Source organism: Eurosta solidaginis, chromosome 1, assembly GCF_040869045.1.
Source record: "Eurosta solidaginis isolate ZX-2024a chromosome 1, ASM4086904v1, whole genome shotgun sequence".
Lineage (NCBI taxonomy): Eukaryota > Metazoa > Arthropoda > Insecta > Diptera > Tephritidae > Eurosta > Eurosta solidaginis.
In genome coordinates, this window is record NC_090319.1 from 123,838,626 (window position 1) to 123,862,374 (window position 23,749).

General features: G+C 38.7%; 1 protein-coding gene across 3 annotated transcripts in view; it reads left to right on the top strand.

Annotated features, from left to right (window-relative positions):
* The window catches only part of Mvl (Malvolio), a 1,196,163-nt gene that overhangs the window by 17,806 nt on the left and 1,154,608 nt on the right, over positions 1 to 23,749 (top strand). The gene's annotated exons all lie outside the window — the stretch shown is intronic.

Sequence of the window (23,749 nt, forward strand, 5' to 3'; positions counted from 1 at the left end):
CAGTGTTGGTGGTGGTTGTAGTTTGTTTTCCACGGTCATATGCGGAGGAGGGTCCCTGCTCTGGCGCCATTTATGAGGTGGGTTTTGTCTAAGGCTGGGGTAACGCTCCGTCAATCCAGAGTCGAGTAAAGGTCCCACAAACCCCTACTGAATAAATACACAATATTTGTGTGTTACGAACACACGCACACACGGCTGGAGATATTAGGCGGGCAGAAGCTTTCCGTCGCAAGATGGCGAGGGGGCGGAGCGGCGGCTAACGGTCGTTGGAGGAGAGGAGGTTCGGTAGGGCGGTCGAACGGTCGGGTAACGGACGGACTCGTACGGCGGTACGGAAGCAGCGGCGGGATAGAAGCAGCGGCTTAACGGCGGTAGGATGGCAAGCGGCCAGTGGCTGGTGTAGCAGCTTAACGGCGGTAGGACGGCGAACGACCAACGGTCGTCGTATCAGCGACGGGACGGATGCAGTGGCTTAACGGCGGTAGGATGGCAGACGGCCAACGGTCGTCGTAGCAGCGGCGTGACGGATGCAGCGGCCACGGCGGTAGGATGGGGAACGGCCAACGATCGTCGTAGCAGCGGCGGCACTAGCAAGGCGGGATGGGCACGGGGGTAATATGGCGGACGGCCAACGGTCGGCGTAGCACCGGCGGGATGGAAGCAGCGGCGGCACCAGAGGGGCGACGATGCGACGGCAGCGGCGGTGGGCTACGGAGCGCGTACCAGGGCCGTGGTGAGAGGGGAAGTAGGCTGGCGACGGGGTTTACCTGGGCAGCGGCTGCGTGTTCCGGGCGGGGTAGGATGGGCGTACCAACGGGCTGGTATTTGTCGGTCGGCTTCAACAGGGTTTGGGATATCGCTCTTCTTCGGCAGCCTCGGTAGTCGGCGGGGTCATTCACCTGCGGGAGAAACTGCGAGGACCGCTGGACACCCACCTCCCTAGTTGCACGCTAATAGAAGGTGCGTAAGAGGGGCGGGGCTGTACCAGCCGATACAGGTGAAATGAGATCAATAAGTTTCTGTGTGAAAACAGTATTATACTGCTAATGAAATCGTAAATTTTTTGCTTTCACACAGAAGTAACTGCTCGATTAGTATGAAGGATGAGACAGACAATCATGACGGAACGATACAAGGTGGGAGCATGGTAACATACCTACAAACAAAAAAAATTCCATGTACTTGTAAATTCGATGGACAAATGTCAAAATCGTACTGCGCCGGTAGTTGATGTATCAAATCAAATAAAAAAGGTTATAATCAGCTGTTCGATGCGGCCACCTTGTATCGTTCCGCCATGCAGACAATGACATTTGCTTTGAAAACTAAGAAACGGAAACGGAAGCGGAACTCTGCCAACAGAGTTGCATTGTGCTTTTGACTTCATTAGGCATTCGATTAGCTACTAATGAAATAATAATAGATTCGAATTTTGTAGGGGAGATTGAGCTCAATAAGCGTCTTAATGTAGAAAATTGCCTTTATTATTCAATAAGCCGTCTGTGTGAAATTAGTATTAGATTAACGTCTCTAGAATTGACATGAAGTGGTATTTGGTGAACACCAGAAAAAAGATCTAAAGTTGAAAAGTATTTGGCTCTGCCAAGATTGTCGAATATGTCATCTACACGTGCCAACTGAAATTTTGTCTGCGATAAGCTTTTTGTCGACTACTCTGAAGTCAACGCACATACGATAAGACTTTTGGCCTGTAGGATCTTTTTTCGGTACCAAGATTAAAGGACATTTATAATTAGAAAAGCTGGGTTCTATTAAATCATTACGCATTAAATTTTCGACTTGTTTATTAATTTCTTAGCGTTGTATATATGGTAAACCATAATTTTTTATATAGAGTAGATTTTTATCAGTTAAACGTAGTTTTTGTTCGTAAAAGTTATTTAAAGTCATACGATCCGTTTTTAAAGCGAATACATCGGCATATTTTAAGCATAAATCTAGGAATTGTTTTTCAGCATAACCTGGCATTTGATTTTTCAAAATTTTCGTTAATTCCTTTAAGCGTTTTTGATCTTTAGAAATTTCATTGATTTTGTAGACATTGTAGTTGGTGATATCTTCTGTTACGATATTGCAATTGTTGACATGTTTTACTTCGTCAGTAACTTTTAAATTTTTTATAACTGGATTATTTGTGTCAACAATGCACTTTGCCGTAAAAACATCACTACAGATTTCTTGTGAGTCTACAAAAACACGATTATCGCATTTTGGTAATTTAAATAAACGATAAACTACACATCTCGGAGCAATAACTAAAGAATCGGTACTTGTGCCGTGTAAAATTGGAATATTGAGATTCCGTCTGAAGGTATATTGAAATCGTCGCTAACTACATGTAAAGTATGCGGTATTAAAAAATTATATGCAATTAGGTTGGTTTTTAAGGTTCCTAAAGTGTATGCTATTGTTTCTGCTGTTACGCCTGTTATATTAATAATTTCATTACTATTAAAGTTACAATTTTGTGATAAAATTGAAATTTTGATTAAAGAAATATCTGCTTGAGAATCTACTAGAAAAGTACATGGTTTGTAGGAATCGCTACATTGAAGTTCAATAAAATCTGAATAAGTAAGGTTCAGTCAGTAGATGGATTTTGATATTTTTGAAGAATATTCGTTTAATTGTCTAAATCGTGATCCTGATCCCCCAGTGTTCGCTCCTGAGGGTCGTTCACGTTTAAAGAGCGTACATTGGCATTACTTCGAGAGTTTGAACGTCTATTATTATTGGTAGCATTATTGTTACTACTACTTGGCTGATTGTTTCTATTAGTGCCATATCTGTCATTATTACTTCTATTACAATTACTGTACCTGTAATTATTATTGTTGCAGTTATTTCTATTGTTATTGTTGAATCTTGCACTTGGATTTTTGTACCTACTATTGAAACTATTAACTCCATAATTTCCTCGAAAACCACTTTGCCAATTACCACGAGAACGAAATGCTAGTACCTGTCTTTCTTTTACTTCATTATTACGTTCAACTATCATTTTTGCAACTACGTCCTTTGAATCACTGAAAGTAGTTGAAGCTAGGATGGACTTGACTAATTCTGAACGAGTGTTCAACCTGCACATATTCACTGTTTGCTCTACGGCCATTTCACGTGCCTTGGCTTGTGTCGTACCTTCAATAATCAAAGAACGTTCCAATGCGTTGGATAGATCTTCAAAGCGCTTAGTAAATCCCGAGTAGTTATTATTGATGACATGTAAGGACGCGATTTTACCAGAAGCAACTTTCGAGTTGTCCGGTTTTATTCTATTTCTCAAGGTAGTCTTTATGTCATCAACTGAATTTATCACGGTTGGCAATGCTTCGCGTGCTTTTCCCTCAAGTTTGGATTTCAAAAATGCTATAAAAGTGCTATTTATATTTTTATCTGGGAAGACTTTAATTAATTTTATTTTGTCGATAAAAGATCTTAATGCCAGCGGATCGCCGCTGTAGTTTTCCCTAATAATTGAGACGCAACTGGTAATGAACGATTTTTTCTGTTCTGGGGTTGCCATGATTGAAATATTGTTATTCGATCGTAAATGTGAAGAATTATTTGTTGAAGGCAAATTAGAAAAATTTGTAGTAGAATTAGAATTGGAAAAGTCAGATTCTGACTAAAAATTGGAAGTGTTAGTAAGTTTTCTGAATTATTAGACGAATTTGCTGAAGTGTTTATAATATTAGTTACTGACTGAAAATTTGAATTATTAGTTTCTGCGATATCGGAGTCATTAAATCCTAAAAAATCTTCTTGACGAGCTAGTGAACACCTTCCTTTAGAGCTTGATTTATCGCTGAAATTGCCCTCAGAATCGGACATGTGTTTGAAAATTATTATTAAAAAAAAAAAAAAAATGTTAATCAGGTAAATATTTTGTAAATCCGAGAATTATTTGAAAATCCGGTTAATATTTGTCGCGTTTTGGTATAAATGTTATAAAATAGTAAGTCTGGTTAAGATAATTATATAATTTGTTTTTAAAAACAAGGGAACATCCGGTCTGCGGTTTTTCTCAGAAATGCCTACCCCCTTCCCTGCCGAACTTGGTCGGACTTACCGACTGTCCCGCACTAGGTTAGCCCCGCTATCTAACCAATGGACAGGCTGTCCTAAAAAGGACACTCGGTCTGTGGTTTCTCGCCCCCCAGAATGGGCTTTACAAAAGGAAATAGGCAAGTGTGTACCGGTTTTTAAATCGAAATTTATTTAGTGAAAACCGAAACAGGCTGGTATATTTTTTTTCCCGGACTATTGGAAAAAAAATATAAAAAACCGCATTTGTTTTACAAGCCTAACCAAACTTTTTACGACCACATCGCTTTATATTGAAAGTATGAAAAGTATGACGTATATTATATCACGGAGGAACCGAACGAAATGAATGAAAATATTTTATTGTTTTCAAGTTAAATTCAGTTTTTATATATGAAGGCAAAAATTTCATTTCCTGGCATGTCAGACAACAATTTTATTATAAAAATATTATATATATTTTTTTGTTTTAAAGAGGCTTAGAAACAGATTTGCTGTGATAATAATATAATAACGTTAATTTTATATATAATGTTTCATATATTTTAATTTTTTCAAAGAAACAATTTTATAAGCGTTGAGGGAACTGTTTATGAATATTTTAACTTTGAAATTACGAAAAATACGAGAAACTATTGCAACTTTTTGACTTTGAAAAACAGAAGTTTAGAATTGTAGTGTTAATATGAAATTATTTAAAATATTTGTTGCTAAATAAAGTTACATGAATTTGTTTAAATTTATATATATCATCACTATTATTAATTATTATATCAATAATATTTGAAATTGTAATTAAATAATGGTAATTTTTTTGTAAAGTGTAGAATTCAGAAAGCTATTAAAATGAAAATTTTTATTGTAATGGCAAAATCAATTCGATATACATACATATATTAAACTTATACATACATACATATGTACATGACTGTACTTTGCTGCGCTCGTCCTCCTTACTATGCTGCCGCTGTTCTGCCTGCTGTTTCGTCCTCTTTTTTTCATCTGCTGCTAGGGTGGTATTGCTTAAATGCCATTATTTTACTGGGCGCTTGTTAATGCTTATATATGATTTTTCGGCATTAGTGCCGCTATTTTAATGCCGTTAATTAATGCGTTATAGATGATTTTACGGCTTTAGTGCCGTTATTTTATTATATACGGATGATTTTACGGCTTTAGTGCCGTTATTTTATGCGCCGTTATTCACAATGAGTCTGACTTTTTGGGCGGCTGTACATATATCGTTCAAAATTATTAGTTTTTTCAATTCAAAGTTTTGGTATTTTAGAAATTTTTTTTCTGTTTTTTTCGTAGAGTTGACGTTTTTATATTAAGTTGAAATTGTCTTCATTTGAATATTTAGTAACATCGGAAATTTTAGATTTTAAATTTTTTTTTTGTATATGTGGTTTTAAATTTTTTTGTAATTTCTGGTTTTATAAATTTGTAGAAATCTTTGTTAATTTTTTATTTTAATTCCAAGTCCCATACCTGTTGGGAGGTTTGCCTCCTTTCGGCCACTCGCCCCATTTTCAGGGCTTCGGCCCACGGTCGCCATATCGATTATCCATTTTTGGATCCTGCAGAAACGTTCTGCACGCACTCACACGGCTGCTACACGCACACACTCTTCTATTAATTTTCTTCCTTCTTTAAATTAATAAAACTGTTTTTTTCTTTAATTGTCTAGATTTCTAACCTCCAAAGCCTCGTACATGCTTTTTTTTCATACTCTGAAAAAAAAATCAGTAAACGCTTCCGATTTTAATCTGTAGAGGCTACCGATCGCGAATCGGTAGACGCTACCGATTAAATCTTTTGAGGCAACAGATTAACACTGTGGAGGCTACCGATTTTTTTTCGGTAGACGCTACCGAAAATAAACTGTAGCCTCAACAGGTGTAATCGGTAGCCTTAACCGAAAATAAAATAAAAAATTTGCCGTACGGTTCCATCCATCCATCCGTCCGTCAGGTCGCCTTGCAGTCCATCTTCATATGTGTTTTTGGTATAATTTGTATTTGGATATAGATATTTTATTGAAATTTAGCACACTATTCCCCCTGATCAGGACAGAGGTTTCTACAAAAAGTGGGCGTAATCGGAATGTAGCCATGCCCCTTTTTATATGCATATATAGAGCATTCCATATAAAACCTATTCCTCGATACGTCAATACCTAAGAGGGTTGTGATCTCCATACCGATATATCGAAAACGGTTAAAGATATTTCGATGAAAGTTGGTGCGCATCTTGAGTGTATAACGGGAACTTTTCCCACAAAAAATATCAATATTGGATGACAACCACGCCTACATTTATATATATAAATAAAACTATGTATACTAATTTTAAAATATGTTTGTAACGGTATATCTCTGTAACCTGTAAAGCCATATGAATAAAATTCTAACATCAGTATTGTGTAGGGGTGCCAAATGATATAGGAAAAACCTTTGGAAAGTGGGCGTAATCGGTGTGCAGCCACGCCCCTTTTTATTTAAAATAAATATCATACAAAATTAATCATTCGATTACTCGATACCTAAGAGAGCTATGATCTTCAAATTTGGTATGTGGGTTGCTTGGAGGCAAGTCAACGCCAACGCCCACTTTTTAACAAAATCTCTCAAGATGGAGTAATCGATGGATTAATTTTGTATGACATTTATTTTATATAAACCTCTGTCCTGATCAAAGGGAATTGTGTGCCAAATTTCAATAAAATACCTATATTCAAATACAAATTATAGCAAAATCACATATGAAGATGGACTGCAAGTCGGCCTGACGGACGGATGGATGGATGGAACCGTACGGCAAATTTATCGTAGATATATCGCAATTATATTTTCAACTATTGTAGATGCTAGAGAGGCTGATGAGTACGGACAAGCAGCTAGACTTGCCCCTTGCAGAATATGAATTTGCACAAGAGTCAAATACAACGAACTTGTTGCAAAATGAAAATTATCTGGTGGAGTCCAATGAAGAGAGAGAATTAAGTACAGCGCACTTTTTGGAAACTGAAAATAGTTCCACTGAGCCTAATCAAGGACGCGAGGCAGAAAACATTGAACGGGGACAAGAGTTGACTGTGGCTGAAAATACTGGACAAGACTTGATTGTGACTGAAAATTCTGAGGATGTACAGAGACTCATTAAAAAGCGGCAGCGAAATCCTAATAACTGGAAAAAAAAAATAAATCAAAAAAAGCAAGACAAACTGGGAAAACGTATATTAATGTAAGCGAGCACTCAAGGAAGAATGTGCTGCAAATCAAATGCATGATGCTATAGAATCAAATGCAGATCACGTCTAAGTGAAGAAACTAGAAAACTCTCTTCAGCGAATTTTGGCGCTTAACTTCGCATGAGAAAAAGTGGGAATATCTCACAAAAAGAGTCTCATCTCAGCCTATCAGAACAAAAGCCACTAGTTGGGATTCTAAAAGAAAAGAATCTCGAAATTACAGTTTTCGAGTCGACGGAAAAACCATAAAGGTATACAAGAATGTGTACATCATTAATATGACCATTTTTTCAGGTTTGCAAAACCATTTCAGGTTTGCAAAACAATGTTCTTAAATACCTTGGATATCAACGATGATTGGGTTAGTACATCATTACAGAAGCAAGGAAGCAGCAACGGCTTTCAGCCCGATTCACGTGGAAAAAATGGGAAATCCAGATTGAAACCACAATTAGTTTCCAGCGTTAAGGAGCATATTTCAGCTTTTCCAAAGGTTCCCTCCCATTACTGTCGCAAGGATAGCAATCGTGAATATCTCGATGAAAACCTTGATATAAGAAAATTGTACCGATTTTACGTGACATGGATGGCTGAAAATTATCCCACTCAATCAACGATTGCCTCCGAGCGACAGTACAGGGATATTTTCAATAATGATTTCAATCTGCACTTTTCAAACCGAAAAAAGACCAATGTGATGTTTGTTTCACTTGGGATCATTCAACTTCTGAAGAGAAAACGAAAACCCAAGACGACGACATCAATGCGAAAAATCTGGCCAGAAGTATGAAAGATGAGGACAAAAGAACTGCTCGGGGAGATGAAACTGCATGTGTTGCTTGCTTTGACCTTCAAAAAGTTTTGCTATGTCCTCGTGCTGAATCTTCCGCTTTCTATTACAAACGGCATCTGTCAATGTATAATTTTACTGTCTATGACTGTACGAGAATTGAGGGGTTCTGCTATTTGTGGAATGAAACGATTGGTAAAAAGGGGGCCAATGAAATCGCAAGCTTTCTTTTCGATTTTATCGGAAAAAAAGCCAACGGAAGTATGAAAAAATTCGTTTTTTACTCGGAAAACTGTGCGGGACAAAATCGTAACCATTTCGTTTTTTCAATGTTTCATCTCGCATCTCTTAAGTATAAAGTCGATATTGTTCATTGTTTTTTGGAAGTAGGCCACATGCAGAAGAAAGGAGACTCTATGCATGCATTAATAGTGTTACGAATATTAGCAAAACTAAGGGGTGCTGCTATCTCTAAGCCGATGCTAAACAGTGATATCATGCACATCCATAGATCAATCATTATCTACATAAACGACGCAATAATTGCGTCTACACATATGTACCATGTACGTATACGAGCAGCGGAGAATAAATGCACAAACACATGCATATATCTGAGATACTCTTGAAATTATGCAATGAGAGAAGCTATAAAATCGTGCAATTGTAGTTACAGCTGAGAAGTTTGAGAGCTGATGGCAACTAGTAGATTCTGGAAGCGCCTAGAAGATGCGTACGTTGAAATCAGAGAGTATAAAAGACAGCAAATGTAGAGGCGCTGACATTCAGTTTGATTTGAGCTATCAAGCAGTTTCGATTAAGATGCTATCTAGCGAGCCATAGCAGTATTATTTTGAAAGTCAGTTTCATTTAGCTATCAGTTTGGTTATTAAGCCAGCTAGTTGCAAAGTATAAGTGTTATTGTGAAGTACTTTAATAAAGGCCATTTTTCCATTATTCAATATTGGAGTTATTTATTCAACAGTTTAGTGATACGAACTTAGCAAAAGGGCAAATAAGAGGATTTGCAAGCAAATTCGTTACAATTGGTGTCAGACAAGGAATTGTTGAATAAATTCCAGAGGACAACAAGGACATGACAAAGTTCAGGGAATTGAAGATCCAGCAACTGAAGAAGGAGTTGGAGAGCCGTGGATTGAATACAAGCGGCGTTAAACTCGAACTTCAGGCACGACTATGAGAGGCAATTGAAGCAGAAGGAATTAACGTGGAAGAGTATGTCTTTCATCTCTATATCGTCGAGACAACAACAAAGATTGAAGAGAAAAACGAAACATCACAGACAGTTACCAGCACGGACTTGAACACGATTTTGGCTGCAATATCTGCTCAAACATCGACAGTGTCATCCCAACTGGAATCGCAAAAGACATATATAACATCTCAACTGGCAGAACAGAAGACATATATGGCATCACAATTGGAAGTACAGGAGGCACGCATTTCAAAAATGTCGTCACAAATGTCATCCCAACTGGAATAGCAGGAGACACGCATCATATCGAAGATTGAAGCACAATTGGATGAACAGAAAACACACATGGCGTCACAAATTGCATAACAATTAAAAGAGCAAGAGGCACGAATAACATTACAACTCGAAGCACAGGAAGAGCATATCTCAACGAAGCTGGAGGCACAGGAAACAAAAGCCTCATCGCAGCTGGAGGCTTTTAGTGAACGACAAGATAAAATGGAGGCCGAGATGGATGCTTTGAAAGATCGTACACAGGAGTTGCAACTAAATCGCCCAGCTGTTTCAGCAAGCAATCCAAAGGTAAATACACCATCCTTTGACGGTTCTGTTCCTTTCCAGGTCTTTAAGTTAACGTTTTAGAAGACCGCGGCAGTGAACAACAGGAATGCAGAAGATGAAGTTGCTGCACTCTTCGTAGCATTGAAAGGACCAGCTGCCGAAATCTTACAGACTATTCCAGAGTACGAGCGGAACAGTTATGAAGCATTGATGGCCGCTGTCGAGAGACGTTACGGAAGCGAGCATAGAAAACAGATATTCCAAATTGAGTTGCAAAACCGTCACCAAAGAGCGAATGAAACTTTGCAGGAGTTTGCCTCGGATGTTGAAAGGTTGGCACATTTGGCAAATGCGGACGCACCCGTGGAGTACACCGAGAGGGTAAAAATCCTGAGTTTCATAAATGGCATACGAGACGTCGAAACAAAGCGAGCTACATACGCAAACCCAAAGCCAACATTCGCAAAAACGTTATCACATGCTCTGATTCAGGAAACAGCGTTGCTTCTGTGTAAGCCAGTTTTCAAAGCACGCCGTGTAAAAGTAGAGAGCCCAGAGTGGGTAGACGCAATATTGGAGGCGCTGAAAGGATCGCAAAAGCGGAGTGAAAAGTTATCAAATGCTTCAAATGCGTTAAGTCCGGTCACATTGCACGTCATTGCGATCTTGGTCCTAATAGTTCCAACAATGTGGGTGGCGGTAAACGCAAAGCTGGAGGAGATGAGCAAGAGCGAGTAAGAGGTAGAGATCGAGAGCTAGATCCAGCTATCGAATGCCCTGTGATATCTGTGTTGCAAATTGGTAGAAAATCGAGCAGTCTTACCGTCAGAGGGATGGTAAAGAACGGACTGTAGATACGGGCGCATCTCATTCCTTGATTCGATCTGATTTGGTCTACAGGAGATTAAAGTCATTACCTGGAGCGAGGTTGCGTACGGTCACTGGCGAGTATAACCAAGTCCGGGAGAAGTGATCTGTGAAGTCTTAATTGGGAAGGTCATGGTTTTACACAAATTCGTTGTGGCGGAGATTGTTGATGAAGTTATATTGGGAGTGGATTTCTTGGTTGACAATGACATCAAGATCGATATGCAGAGAAGGGTGATGCGTTATGAGAACCAAGATGTGCCCCTTAACTTCAGTTTGGAAAAAGGGTTCAGCAATAAGCGGGTGCTGGTGGAGGAGATTCGACAGAGACCACGAAAGTCAAGGAAAGTAGATCGAGAAAAGGTTAATGGATCGAATGAGCCAAATAAAGCGGAATTAAAAGTACCTGCGAGAAAAAGACCGGCATGGACAAACCCTAATGGACGCACTAAAACGACTGAAAGAATTTTTCAGAAAGAATGCAAGGGTGGTTTCAATGTTTCATTGTTGTGAAACGTCCAGACGATAATGATGATGCACAGTCAATCCGTCAAGTGCAAGCTCTGCGAAGTAGTTCATTGGCCAAACAACAGAGTGCGAGGGAACGATCAAGAATAATGAGTAGTAAGATGAAACGCAGGTACAATGAGAACGAAAATTCGGAAGGTTCCTTGGAGGGAGATTTGGTACTGTTAAACAACCCTCACCGGCGGAAAGATGTTCCAGCCAAATTTCGGTGCAGTTGGGAAGGCCCGTACAAAGTTGTGAAGAAGATCAGTGATACCATCTACCGCATACAAACCACTGGGAAACCACGGATTAGAAGAGTGGTACATTTGGAGATGCTAGCGGCGTTTAGATCGGGAGATTTGTCCAATCGGGACGATCAGACTTAGGTGGAGGGCAGTGTTACGAATATTAGCAAAACTAAGGGGTGCTGCTATCTCTAAGCCGATGCTAAACAGTGATATCATGCACATCCATAGATCAATCATTATGTATCTACATAAACGAAACAATAATTGCGTCTACACATATGTACCATGTACGTATACGAGCAGCGGAGGATCAATGCACAAGCACATGCATATATCTGAGATACTCCTGAAAGTATGCAATGAGAGAAGCTATAAAATCGGGCATTTGTAGTTGCAGCTGAGAAGTCTGAGAAGTTTGAGAGCTGGTGGCAACTAGTAGATTCTGGAAGCACCTAGAAGATGCGAACGTTGAAATCAGAGAGTATAAAAGGCAGCAAAAGTAGAGGCGCTGGAATTCAGTTTGATTTGAGCTATCAAGCAGTTTCGATTAAGACGCTATCTAGCGAGCCATAGCAGTATTATTTTGAAAGTCAGTTTCATTTAAGCTATCAGTTTGGTTATTAAGCCAGCTAGTTGCAAAGTATAAGTGTTATTGTGAAGTACTTTAATAAAGGCCATTTTTCCATTATTCAATATTGGAGTTATTTATTCAACAGTTTAGTGATACGAACTTAGCAAAAGGGCAAATAAAAGGATTTGCAAGCAAATTCATCACAATAGAAAGAAAAAGTAAGGGCGTGACCGTTTTTACTCCAGATGATTGGATCGCTATCGTGAAAACTACAAAAACTGGTAAAAAACCTTACGTAGTATCTGAAATCGAGCGCGAAAACATTTTGATTTCAAAGGGCTGGCAAATAAACAAAATTGGGAGAAAGATGTGGAAGGAAATAAAATTTATTTGTCTAAAATCCGCGAAATCAGTTTCAAAGGAGACGATGATAATAAAGTCACATTTCGATACGCCTTCGGCGCAGAGTACAAAGAACTATGTATTAACAAGAAAAGCAAAGGCCGTCCTTTAAGTTTTCTCAACTACAATCTCAAATGTGCCTACCAAACTGCATTGTCGATTGATCATTTGAAATTGAAAGATTTATTAACATTGTGCAATTCTGGGGCGATTCTTTCTACTCGACACGCGTTCTATAAGTCTCTTAATGCAATGGACAAAGAAAATTCAGGACAGAATTCGGATAATGATGAGTAATTTTTTTCTACCTTCAGACGAGGTTAAGTGAAGTGCCTTTTTTTATTATTTATTATTTTATTTATTAATTTTCTACCATAATAAGTACCTACAAGTAATCGTATTATATTTCGTTATCAGAAAAAAACAGGAACATAATAATTATAAGTTTTGTTATTTTTGAAATAAATTTTATTTTTCATTCATAATAGTTATTCCATTGTTGTTATTTTGTTTTAACAGTAAACAGGTGTTTGGGATAGACGTTGGAAAGTAGTTATTATTTGAGGGAGGAAGCTAAAAAGCACCTATTATTTCCAAAAAATGAACCACACGTTGACAAGAAAATATTATTGAAAAAAAAAATTTGTCTTTCGTTTTATAAATTTTACAAAGCAAAGTTTTGAATAAATTTTGAAATTCGGGCAAAGTGTTCAATGTATAAATTTCAAATAATAGTTTTTTTTATTCTGAAGCTTCATGCAGTCAAGACAAAAAAATACAACGTGTCAAAATACGAAAATTTTCATGAAATTCAAAGGAATAAACGTCGCTTAGCTAAGCACCTTAAATTATAGGTGCTTAGAATTTCACTCGCTTGTAAAATTTTTTGTTTGCTTTTCCCCTACAAGTATTTCTCTACTCATTGCAAATACTGAAAATTCTTTTGTTTAAATTGAATATGAGTTAAGTTGTATTTTATATAGTCAAGTTGAAGGACGTTATTACCTTAAACATTTATTTTTACCTTAAACATTAAAGTAGCTCGTTCTCGAAATTGTACGAATCAGAGTTGAGATCGTATATAAGCAACGCCGGGAGTTGACACATTATGAAAAGACGCGATTGAGTTGAGATAGTTTACATCGCAGCATTCGAGATGAGATGAAACGAACGTAACTCACGAGTTAGTACAAGTTGAGACAGTTTACTGAACTGAGCGCGAGATAAGATAAAACAAAATGTTCGCAACGAGTTGGTACAAAGCTGCTCGGGGCCATCGATATGCCTAGATAAGGGCTCACGATATACCGTTACATCCAGCAATTAACTTGTATGTACAAAATAATCAGTGCATAGCCATAACGTTATCCAAAATAGTGGATATATTTATTTTGGATATAACAAAACTGGCTAGACTTAAGGATGAAACCATAAAGAATCGTTGCTAAATGGAAGCTTTTGGATGCCAACCTATGAATCCAACATTTTTTTACATATTGTCTGGGCAATTAGAAAAACCGCCGTTTTCGATCCAACATTATTTTATATATGAGTGTAGTAGAATATGAACATAAGCGTATACTTTCCGGAGAATATGTTTAGATCAACGCTCATATACCAACGCCCTATATGATGCATGTATATATTCGCCTCGATAAGCGCTTACGATTTACTATTGCATCTTAAAATGTACTTGTATGTAGAAATTATGCCGTGTATGCAACAAAGGAGAACTTTTCTTTCAACAAAGCGGAAGAATAATCAAAAATAATCAAAAAAATTAAAAAAAATAAAAAGTTTTGGGTTTTGTTAATAGCCTTATAAGTTTATTTTAACTTTCTGGTTAATTATTGAGCTCAAGGCCGCAAGGATAAATAAAACACCATGTATTTTGTGGTATTATCTAATATATAAAATTCTTCTGTCACGGTTTTAAAGGCTGAACTCCTCCGAAACGGCTGAACCGATTCTCATGAAATTTTGTGAGCATATTGGGTAGGTCTGAGAATCGGCCAAAGTCTTCCTTTTTTTCGCTACGTGTCTAGGGTCTTGAGATCAAAACGTGGACCCGGGTACTCCTAGAATGTGTTTATACAATATGGATAACAAATGAAAGCTGTTGATGAGTGCTATAGTACAGGATAATTTTCATACAACTGGGAGGCTAGGGTCTCGAGATATAGACCAAAACGTGGACCCGGGTACCACTAGAATGTGCTTATACAATATGGATATCAAATGAAAGCTGTTGATGAGTGCTATAGTACAGGATAATTTTCATAGAACTGAGAGGCTAGGGGCTCGAGATATAGCCCAAAACGTGGACCCGGGTACCTCTAGAATGTGTTTATACAATATGGATATCAAATGAAAGCTGTTGATGAGTGCTATAGTACAGGATAATTTTCATACAACTGGGAAGCTAGGGTCTCAAGATATAGCCCAAAACGTGGACCCGGGTACCCCTAGAATGTGTTTATACAATATGGATATCAAATGAAAGCTTTTGATGAGTGCTATAGTACAGGATCATTTTCATACAACTGGGAGGATAGGGTCTCGAGATATAGCCCAAAACGCGGACCCGGATACACCTAGAATGTGTTTTTACATTATGGGTATCAAATTGAAGCTGTTTAGTACAGAGTAAGTTTTACACCGCTGGGTGACTACGGTCTCGAGATATAGGCCAAAACATGGACCCGGATACCGCTAGAATGTGTGTGTATTGTGGATATCAAATGAAAGCTGTTGCTGAGAGCTCTGAAGTTCATTGTGATATTTGATTTAGTCGCATCAACCTGGCAAAACTGATAAATATGCATGCGAAGCCGAAAAAAGACATGAATTAATAATACCCACATACTTATTTGCATACGTCGTATTCGATTTGCCTGAAATTTCGTATATAAATTTGCCTATATTAGTATTTACGATGCTACGACTCGGAGTGGGACTGGGACTGAGACTCGGAATGGGACTGGCAATAAGAGATGAAGAAGAAGGAGAAAAACTTGAGAGAAGAGAAAAGAGAGAAGGATACTGAGAAAGAGATAGAATGAGACGAAGATGGTGATGAAGCGAAAAAGACGGAGGGAGGAGTGAATAAAGAGATTAGGAGAAAGTGTAGAGGGGTAGGGCAGAGTTAGACAGAAAAAGCTTATTAAATGTATGCAGATTGGCCAAATTTAGTGCAGAACAAAGTCTGCCGGGTCTGCTAGTAACTTACTGTACTTTAATTTTGTTTACCTTTTCTCCTGTTTTGTCTTTGTTCATTCATCTGTTCGAACATATGATCAGTCGATCAAGTACATTGATTTGTGTAAGTTGTATTTGTTTATGAAATATGCCCATATGCAAAATATCCAATATGCTATTTTTATGTTTGCCTAATGTTTGTTATTATATTTTGTGTTTTTTTTGTCCTGATGATGGTTTCAGATTGAAACCGAAATATCGACCAATTATATAAATTATAATACCACAAAATACATGGTGATTTATTTATCCTTGCTGCCTTGAACTCAATAATTAACCAGAAAGTTAAAAAAATAAAAAAAGAATCAAAAATAATTTAAAAAAATCAAAAGTAATCGAAAAAACCAAAAATAATCAAAAGTAATCATTTTGATTACTTTTTATTTTTTTTTATTTTTTTCAATAGTCGGAAAAAACCATGACTTTTTTTTGATCTTTTTCTAATGGTAATCAATTAGTAATTGGTTTTTTCGGAAAATAATTGAAATAATCATTGACCATTAAAAAAGGCATCTAATTATTTGATTACTAATGCTAATTCAAATTCAATCGGTCTGTTCTTAACCATTTATGTTGCATTAGCTTGGCAACACGCATAAATATGTATTTATTAAGCTGATACGAAATGAAAATATTGTGACGAATATTAGTGACATTAATAGCGTTTTCTTTTCTGGCTAAAGTGTTACGCTTTTTGTACGCCGCGCAAGGGTTGTTGTTGTATTCTAAAAAGCAGGCAACGCCTTTACGGGGTATTTCGTTCTTTTGTGAAAATTGTTGCCTGCTCGCAACGCAAAAGCGTTACACTTTTACCCTGTATAAAATGGCGGTGTGGCAGTGCAACTCTGTGAAACTCTCAATTCGCTCTTAAGTTCCACATATACTTTGTTAATATGAGTGCACAAATCACCTACCCAGATTGTGCACTCACGAGTTCAAAATTGCTTCGTTCTACGCAACTACGTCACAGTTGATGTTTGAGCGAATGAAAGAAAGAGAGAAAAAACATGAACTAAAGGAAAATGACGTAAGAATTGCCCATAAAAAAAGAGCTGATTTAATGTTTACATGCGCAATGCGCAATCTTCTTGTGTAATTTGTGATATGAGTGAATATGGTGAGTTTAAATGTTCTTTGTATGCACTATAATTGTTGACAATTTTCTGGGGTAGGAGTAACACATTTAAGGCTTTACCATTTACTTAGGCAACAATTTATTTCAGAAAAGAAAACGCTATAAATCATACTCACATCACTAGTCTGATGCTAAGTAAATGAAGCCACAACAACAATAAAGCACGCAGTCACTTGTATCTACATAAACGAATCAATCATTATGTCTACACATATGTACGTACACGCAGCGGAGAAGAGACGCACAAACACATGCATATAACTTATCTGAGATGCTCCCAAAAGTAGGCAATTATCTGTGGAAGTGTCATTCATGGCAAAGCTGAGTGAATTGAGGATCCAGCAACTGAAGAAGGAGTTGGAGAGCTGTGGATTGAATACAAACCGAAAATAAGATCGAACTTCAAGCACGGCTACGATATGTATTGTAGTTGGAAGGAATTAATGTGGACGATGATGTCTTTCATCCCGATGGGGACGAGACAACAACAAAAATTGAAGAGAAAAACGAAACATCGCAGGCAGTTACCAGCACAGACTTGAATGTGATATTGGCTGCAATATCTGCACAAACGTCGACAGTAACATCGAAGATTGAAGCACAAGAAACACGTGTTTCAGAAATGTCGACAAATATAACCTCCAAGATGGAAACTCAACTGGAAGAACAGAAAACATATATGGCATCCCAACTGGAATCGCAAGAGACACGCATAACATCCAAGATGGAACCACAAGAAGCGCGTATTTCAGAAATGTCGACACAGATTACATCCAAGATGGAAGCACAAGAGGATCGCTTATCATTGCAAGTGGCACAAATGTCTTCGCAGTTAGAAGCACAGGAAGCAAGGGTAACATCAAAGCAGGAAGCACGGAATACAAAAATTGTACAGCTCGAGGAAAAAATTGATGCCGAGATATAAGCTTTGAGAGGTCGTATACAGGAGTTGCAAATAAATCGCCCTGCAGTTTCAGCGAGTAATCCAAAGGTAAAGACACCATCCTTTGACGGTTCTGTTCCTTTCCAGGTCTTTAAACTACAATTTGAGAAGACGTCAGCAGTGAATAACTGAAATGCGGAAGATAAAGTTGCTGCACTGTTCATTGCATTGAAAGGGCCTGCAGCTGAGATTTTACAAAACTTTCCAGAGGGCGAACGGAACTATTATGAAGCATTGATGGGCGCTCTAGAGAGACGATACGGAACTGAGCGTAGGAGACAGATATATCAAATGGAGTTACTGAACCGCTTCCAGAAGCCTGGTGAAACATTGCAAGAGTTTGCGTAGGATGTTGAAAGGCTGGCATATTTAGCGAACGCGGATGCACCCGAAAGGGTAAAAATCCAGAGCTTTATAAATGGCATACGGGACGTGGAAACGAAGCGAGCGACATACGCAAACCCAAAATCTACATTCACAGGAACGGTATCACATGCTCTGATTCAGGAAACAGCTTCGCTTCTGTGTAAGCCAGTTTTCAAAGCACGTCGTGTGGAAGTAGAAAGACCAGAGTGGGTAGACGCAATATTTGAGGCGCTGAAAGGATCGCAAAAACGGATTGAAAGAGTTATCAAATGCGGGAAGCCCGGTCACATTGCACGTCATTGCGATCTTGGTACTGGTAGTTCCAACCTGGGTGGCCGTAAACGCAAAGCTGGAGGAGATGAGCAAGAGCGTGCCATATGTAAAGATCGAGAGCTAGCTCCAGCTGTTGAATGTCCTGTGATATCTATCTCGCAAATTGGAAGAAAATGGATCAGTCTTGCCATCAAAGGAAAGGTGGATGGCAAGGAGCGTGTATTTACTGCAGATAGGGGCGCATCTCATTCCTTGATTCGATCTGATTTGGTCTACAGGAGAGTAAAGCCATTACCTAGATAAAGGTTGCGTACGGTCAATGGCGAGTATAACCAAGTCCTGGGAGAAGTGATCTGTGATGTCTTAATTGGGAAGGTCATGGTTCTACACAAATTCGTTGTAGCGGAGATTATTGATGAAGTCATATTGGGAGTGGACTGCTTAGTTGACCACGACATCAGGATCGACATGCAGAGGAGGATTATGCGTTATAAGAACAAGGATATACCACTTAACTTCAGTTTGGAGAAAAGGTTCAGAAGTAATAGAGTACTGGTGGAGAAGACTCGACAAAGACCACGAAAGTCAAAGGCAAAGATTGATGGATCGAATGAGCAAAATAAAGCGAAATAAAAATGTCCTTCGATAGAAAACTGGCATTGACAAAGCCAAATGGACGCCAAAAACGAGGGACCAAATTTCCCAGAAAGAATGCGAGGGTAGTTTCAAGCCGGGCGCACTACTGTTGCGAAACGTGGGAACGATACTGATTATGCGAAGCCAATCCGTCAAGTGCAAGCTCTACGAAGTAGTTCATTGGCCAAACAACAGAGTGTGACGGAACGGCCCAGTGTAATGAGTAGTAAGATGAAAAATAATTCGGAAGGTTTCCGGGAGGGAGATTTGGTACTGCTATACAACCCTCACCGGCGGAAAGGTGTTCCATCCGAATTTTGGTGCAGTTGGGAAGGCCCGTACAGAGTTGTGAAGAGGATCAGTGATGTCATCTACCGCATACAAACAATTGGCAAACCACGAAACACAAGGGTGGTTCATTTGGAGAGGCTAGCAGCGGTTAGATCGAGAGATTTGTCTGATCGGGACGATCAGACTTAGGTGGAGGGCAGTGTGACGAATATTTGTGACACTAAGTGATATTCACATCACTAGTCTGATGCTAAGTAAATGAAGCCACAACAACAATAAAGCAGGCAGTCACTTGTATCTACGTAAGCGAATCAATCATTATGTCTACACATATGTACGTATACGCGGCGGAGAAGAGACGCACAAACACATGGATATACCTTAGCTGAGATGCTCCCAAAAGTAGGCAATTATCTGTGGAAGTGTCACTCACATATACACGCGCATATGAGAAGCTATACACGTACATCTGTAATTATAATTTTATTGCAGTAACTAAATAAATTCTGGAAACGCCTATAAGTATGGAACGAGGAAATCGTAGAGTACAAAAGAGCGCAATCTGAGCAATCAGCAATCAGTTTGATTTAAGTATGTGTCACATCATGCCTCACTCAATAGCAATTTGCGCGCACAGTTGACACCGAACAACTACACGCACAAAATTTTTTGGTAAAAATGTTGCTTTTGTTTAAACAATTTTGCTGATATAAGAAAGGAATCAAGTATTTTTTTCTCACAACGAAGGTAAATATTTCAAAGTTTTATGGCAAAGAAGAAATATTTCAATCGATCCATCCGTTTAGAATTTATAGCTGTGTAGACAAAAATTTTATGATTTTTTACTACAAAAATGGAGTTGTTAGACCTTTCAAGCAATTTTTAGAACGATCCCCGTACCTCAAGCAATATTCTAACAAAAGAATTAGCGAAATCGGTGCAACCGTTCTCGAGATTCGCGCTTATTCCACAATTCAGGGACTTATTTTTACATTATAGACTAGCTGACCCGTCGAACTTCATCCCGCCTAACATCGATACTTACATTTTTTTAATACGTTATCTGTTATTCGGGACACTGGGTCAGCTAATAAGAAAAAAAAGAAAAGAGAACGTTAATAAGTCAACAAATATATTATGTGAAAAATTCAAAATCCTTTAATAGTCACAAAAAAATCACAGTGAAACTTACAATTTCAGATTTCTTATTATGATATATACTTATTATATTTTATATTATTTTTACTTATTCTAAATTAAGTTTCATTTTCATTGTATTACTTTATGGTACACTGTAACGAAGCTTTTCCGTGGCCCCGTTGGTTCTTTAATAATTGCTGGGTATACTCGTCGTGTCCGGGTTTCGTTTACAATAAATTTGTATTTAAGGGACACCTTGCAAATCGATTTAATAGAATACTTCACTTTATTCATTGACTGCTTGAATAATATAATATGAAAGAAAACGTGTTTGTATTCTTCATTTGCAAATTCACTTAGATTATCTTGCGGTATCCTCGACTTTGGTGGCGGGCCTTAACGGTCCGGCCGTATTCCGTTAGATGGATCCCGTTAGTATGTGGCGTCTTTGCCCTGTCACACCTTATGTCGGCGTCTCTCTCTGCCGCGGTGCTCTGTCGTGCCTTGTGTCGGCGTCTACTTGTACTGCTGGGCGATGCTCTGCCACGCCTTGCGTCGGCGTCCACTTGTATTGCTGGGCGATGCTCTGCCACGCCTTGCGCCGGCGTCTGCTTGTATTGCTGAGGCGATGCTCTGCCGCGCCTTGCGTCGACGTTTACTTGTATTGCTGATGCGATGCTCTGCCGCGCCTTGCGTCGGCGTCCACTTGTATTGCTGGGCGATGTTCTGCCGCGCCTTGCTTCGCGGCGCGGTTGACGTCGGCGTAGGCGAGCGGACGTCACCTGTTCGCAGGTGCGCGATACTGTGGGGGAGCCTTTCCCTACGCGGGTGTGAACGAAGTCTCAAGCGGTGTTTGGTGGTACAACCGACACATTCATTACTTGAAGCCCCGAATCACTCCTATGAAACGATCTCTCTTGGTGGTAAAACCGACATTTTCGAGGTACGCTTCACTGGTAGCTCCGGTCACGACCACAGCTCCGTTCTAACTAACAAGCCACCCTAATAAAACCGCACTGCGTTTTTTTACTGCACGCAAACAACCGGCATTTTTTGCCCTAACCCAAATAAGCATGCGTTGCGACAATGTAAGGCATGTGTGCAAACGTCAAATCTAAATGTCACGCAAAACAAAAATTGGAAATCGAGTTAGGGTTTCACGCAGCAAATTCAATTTGGGCTGCTCTCATACAAGTTGTATGTGCATGAGACAATTACTTGCGTGCGTTTATATTAGGTTGGCTTGTAACTCCTGTGCTGCTGCGTCGCTCTTTTATGGTTGATGTGTTTGGTGTTGCTAGCTCAAATGGTTGCGTTGCCATGGTTACCGTGTTGCTGTTAAATGTTGCGACCGCTCGTCGTGTTGCTGTTAAGTGTTGTGATCGCTAGTTGTGTTGCTGAGACTTGTTGGTTTGTCGTGTTGCCAGGGCCTTTTGTGACTGGCTGTTGTTTTAATGCTGTGTTAAATATGTTGTGGGGTCGTTTTGTGTGGGCCAAATTAATGAGGTTTTATTTGGTCCTCACAACACGATATTTTTTGTTTGATTACCTGGCGCGTAAACAAATAGAGCAGATGGTTTTCCAACACGGGAACAGGCAACATATAATTGACCTTGCGAGACACATGGGTTTTCTAGATTAATACCACAAAAATTTAATGACTGCCCCTGGGATTTGTTTATAGTCATAGCGAAAGCAAAGTGTTGTAGTGTAAACAGCCAACAATTTCAATACCAAATGAGTAAACCAGTTAATATGCTACCCTGTAACAAAAAGAGTCTAAATTTTAATCAACACAAAAGGGGTATTTACTAATTGTTGCTGACAGCGCAATTCACACGATTTAAAACAGACGTGTGTACACCGCACCACTAATCCAAATTTGCATTTAGGCAAATTTGCTGATGTTACATTTCCCACAGACGTCACAACTCAACACAAATATGTAGGTACATATTTGTGTCGATTTGTATGTAGGTATGTATATTTAAAGAAAATATGTATGTAAGAATATGTTTGGAATAATTTAGTATAAATAAGCTAACAATATTTGAATAAAGATTCATTCACTCATTCACACCTCAGAAACCAGCTATTCATTTTTCACCTTTTATATGGCGATCCTGCCTTTGATACTGCCGGCTGATTTTTCAGCCTAAGTTTATTACTGGCAAGGATACACCTTTTATATGGCGATCCTGCCTATGATTCTGCTGGCTGATTATTCAGCCTAAGTTCATTTGCAAGGATAATACTGGCTGATTATTCAGTCTAAGCGCTATATATAAAAAACCAAACACATACTACACAAACATAATACTTTTTTTTAACCGAACCCATGATTTTAATTGGGAAGAAATTAACAAAGCCGATTCGACGAATACACTGCAGAAAAAGGTAAAAATACAACAAAGGCAACAAATCACACAAGAACAACAAAAAATCGACAGAGCTAAGCGGTGCTCCAAATTACCAAAAATTTTACCGAGTGCAGCCGCGGAAAGCGAAGTGGAATATAATATTTGCTAGATAATTGGGAAGAAATTAACACAGCCGATTCAACGAATACCCTGCAGAAAAAGGTAAACATACTACAAAGGCAACAAATCCCACAACAGCAACAAGAAATCGACAGTGCTAGGCGGTGCTCCAAATTGCCAAACATTTCACCAAGTGAATCCGCGGCAAGCGAAGTGGAATAGTATTTGCCAGATAATTGGGAAGAAATTAAAGAAAGCCGGTTTGGCCAAATAAAATTTATTAACCTCCGTAGGCTTTTTATACCAGTCAAAGGTTAGGTGGTTGTTATTTCTTATTACTACCGTGTCCAGAAGCGGTAACATTCCATTATTTTCCATCTCAGATGTGAATTTTATTATTATTATTTTGAAAGGCCGAAAATAAAAATAAAAACAACAACAATTATGGAACGGAGAGCACACCGTAACAACAAAAACACAGTAACCATTTACAGATGTGTTAAAGATAAATACGACATAGAAACCAACACGTGTACAAAACGTTATCGCCAAAATACACAACAACTCACAAAGCTGTCTCAATCCATAAAGTTTCTAATGAGATGCAGAAAAAGTGGTGTCATACCCAACTTCATTAGCAATGCTACTAAGAACATCTCGTACACTTTAAAATGCAACACCAACAATGGAAAGATATCAGAGAAAATCACCAACTCAATAGAAACGTACTTGGCTACTGTGCAG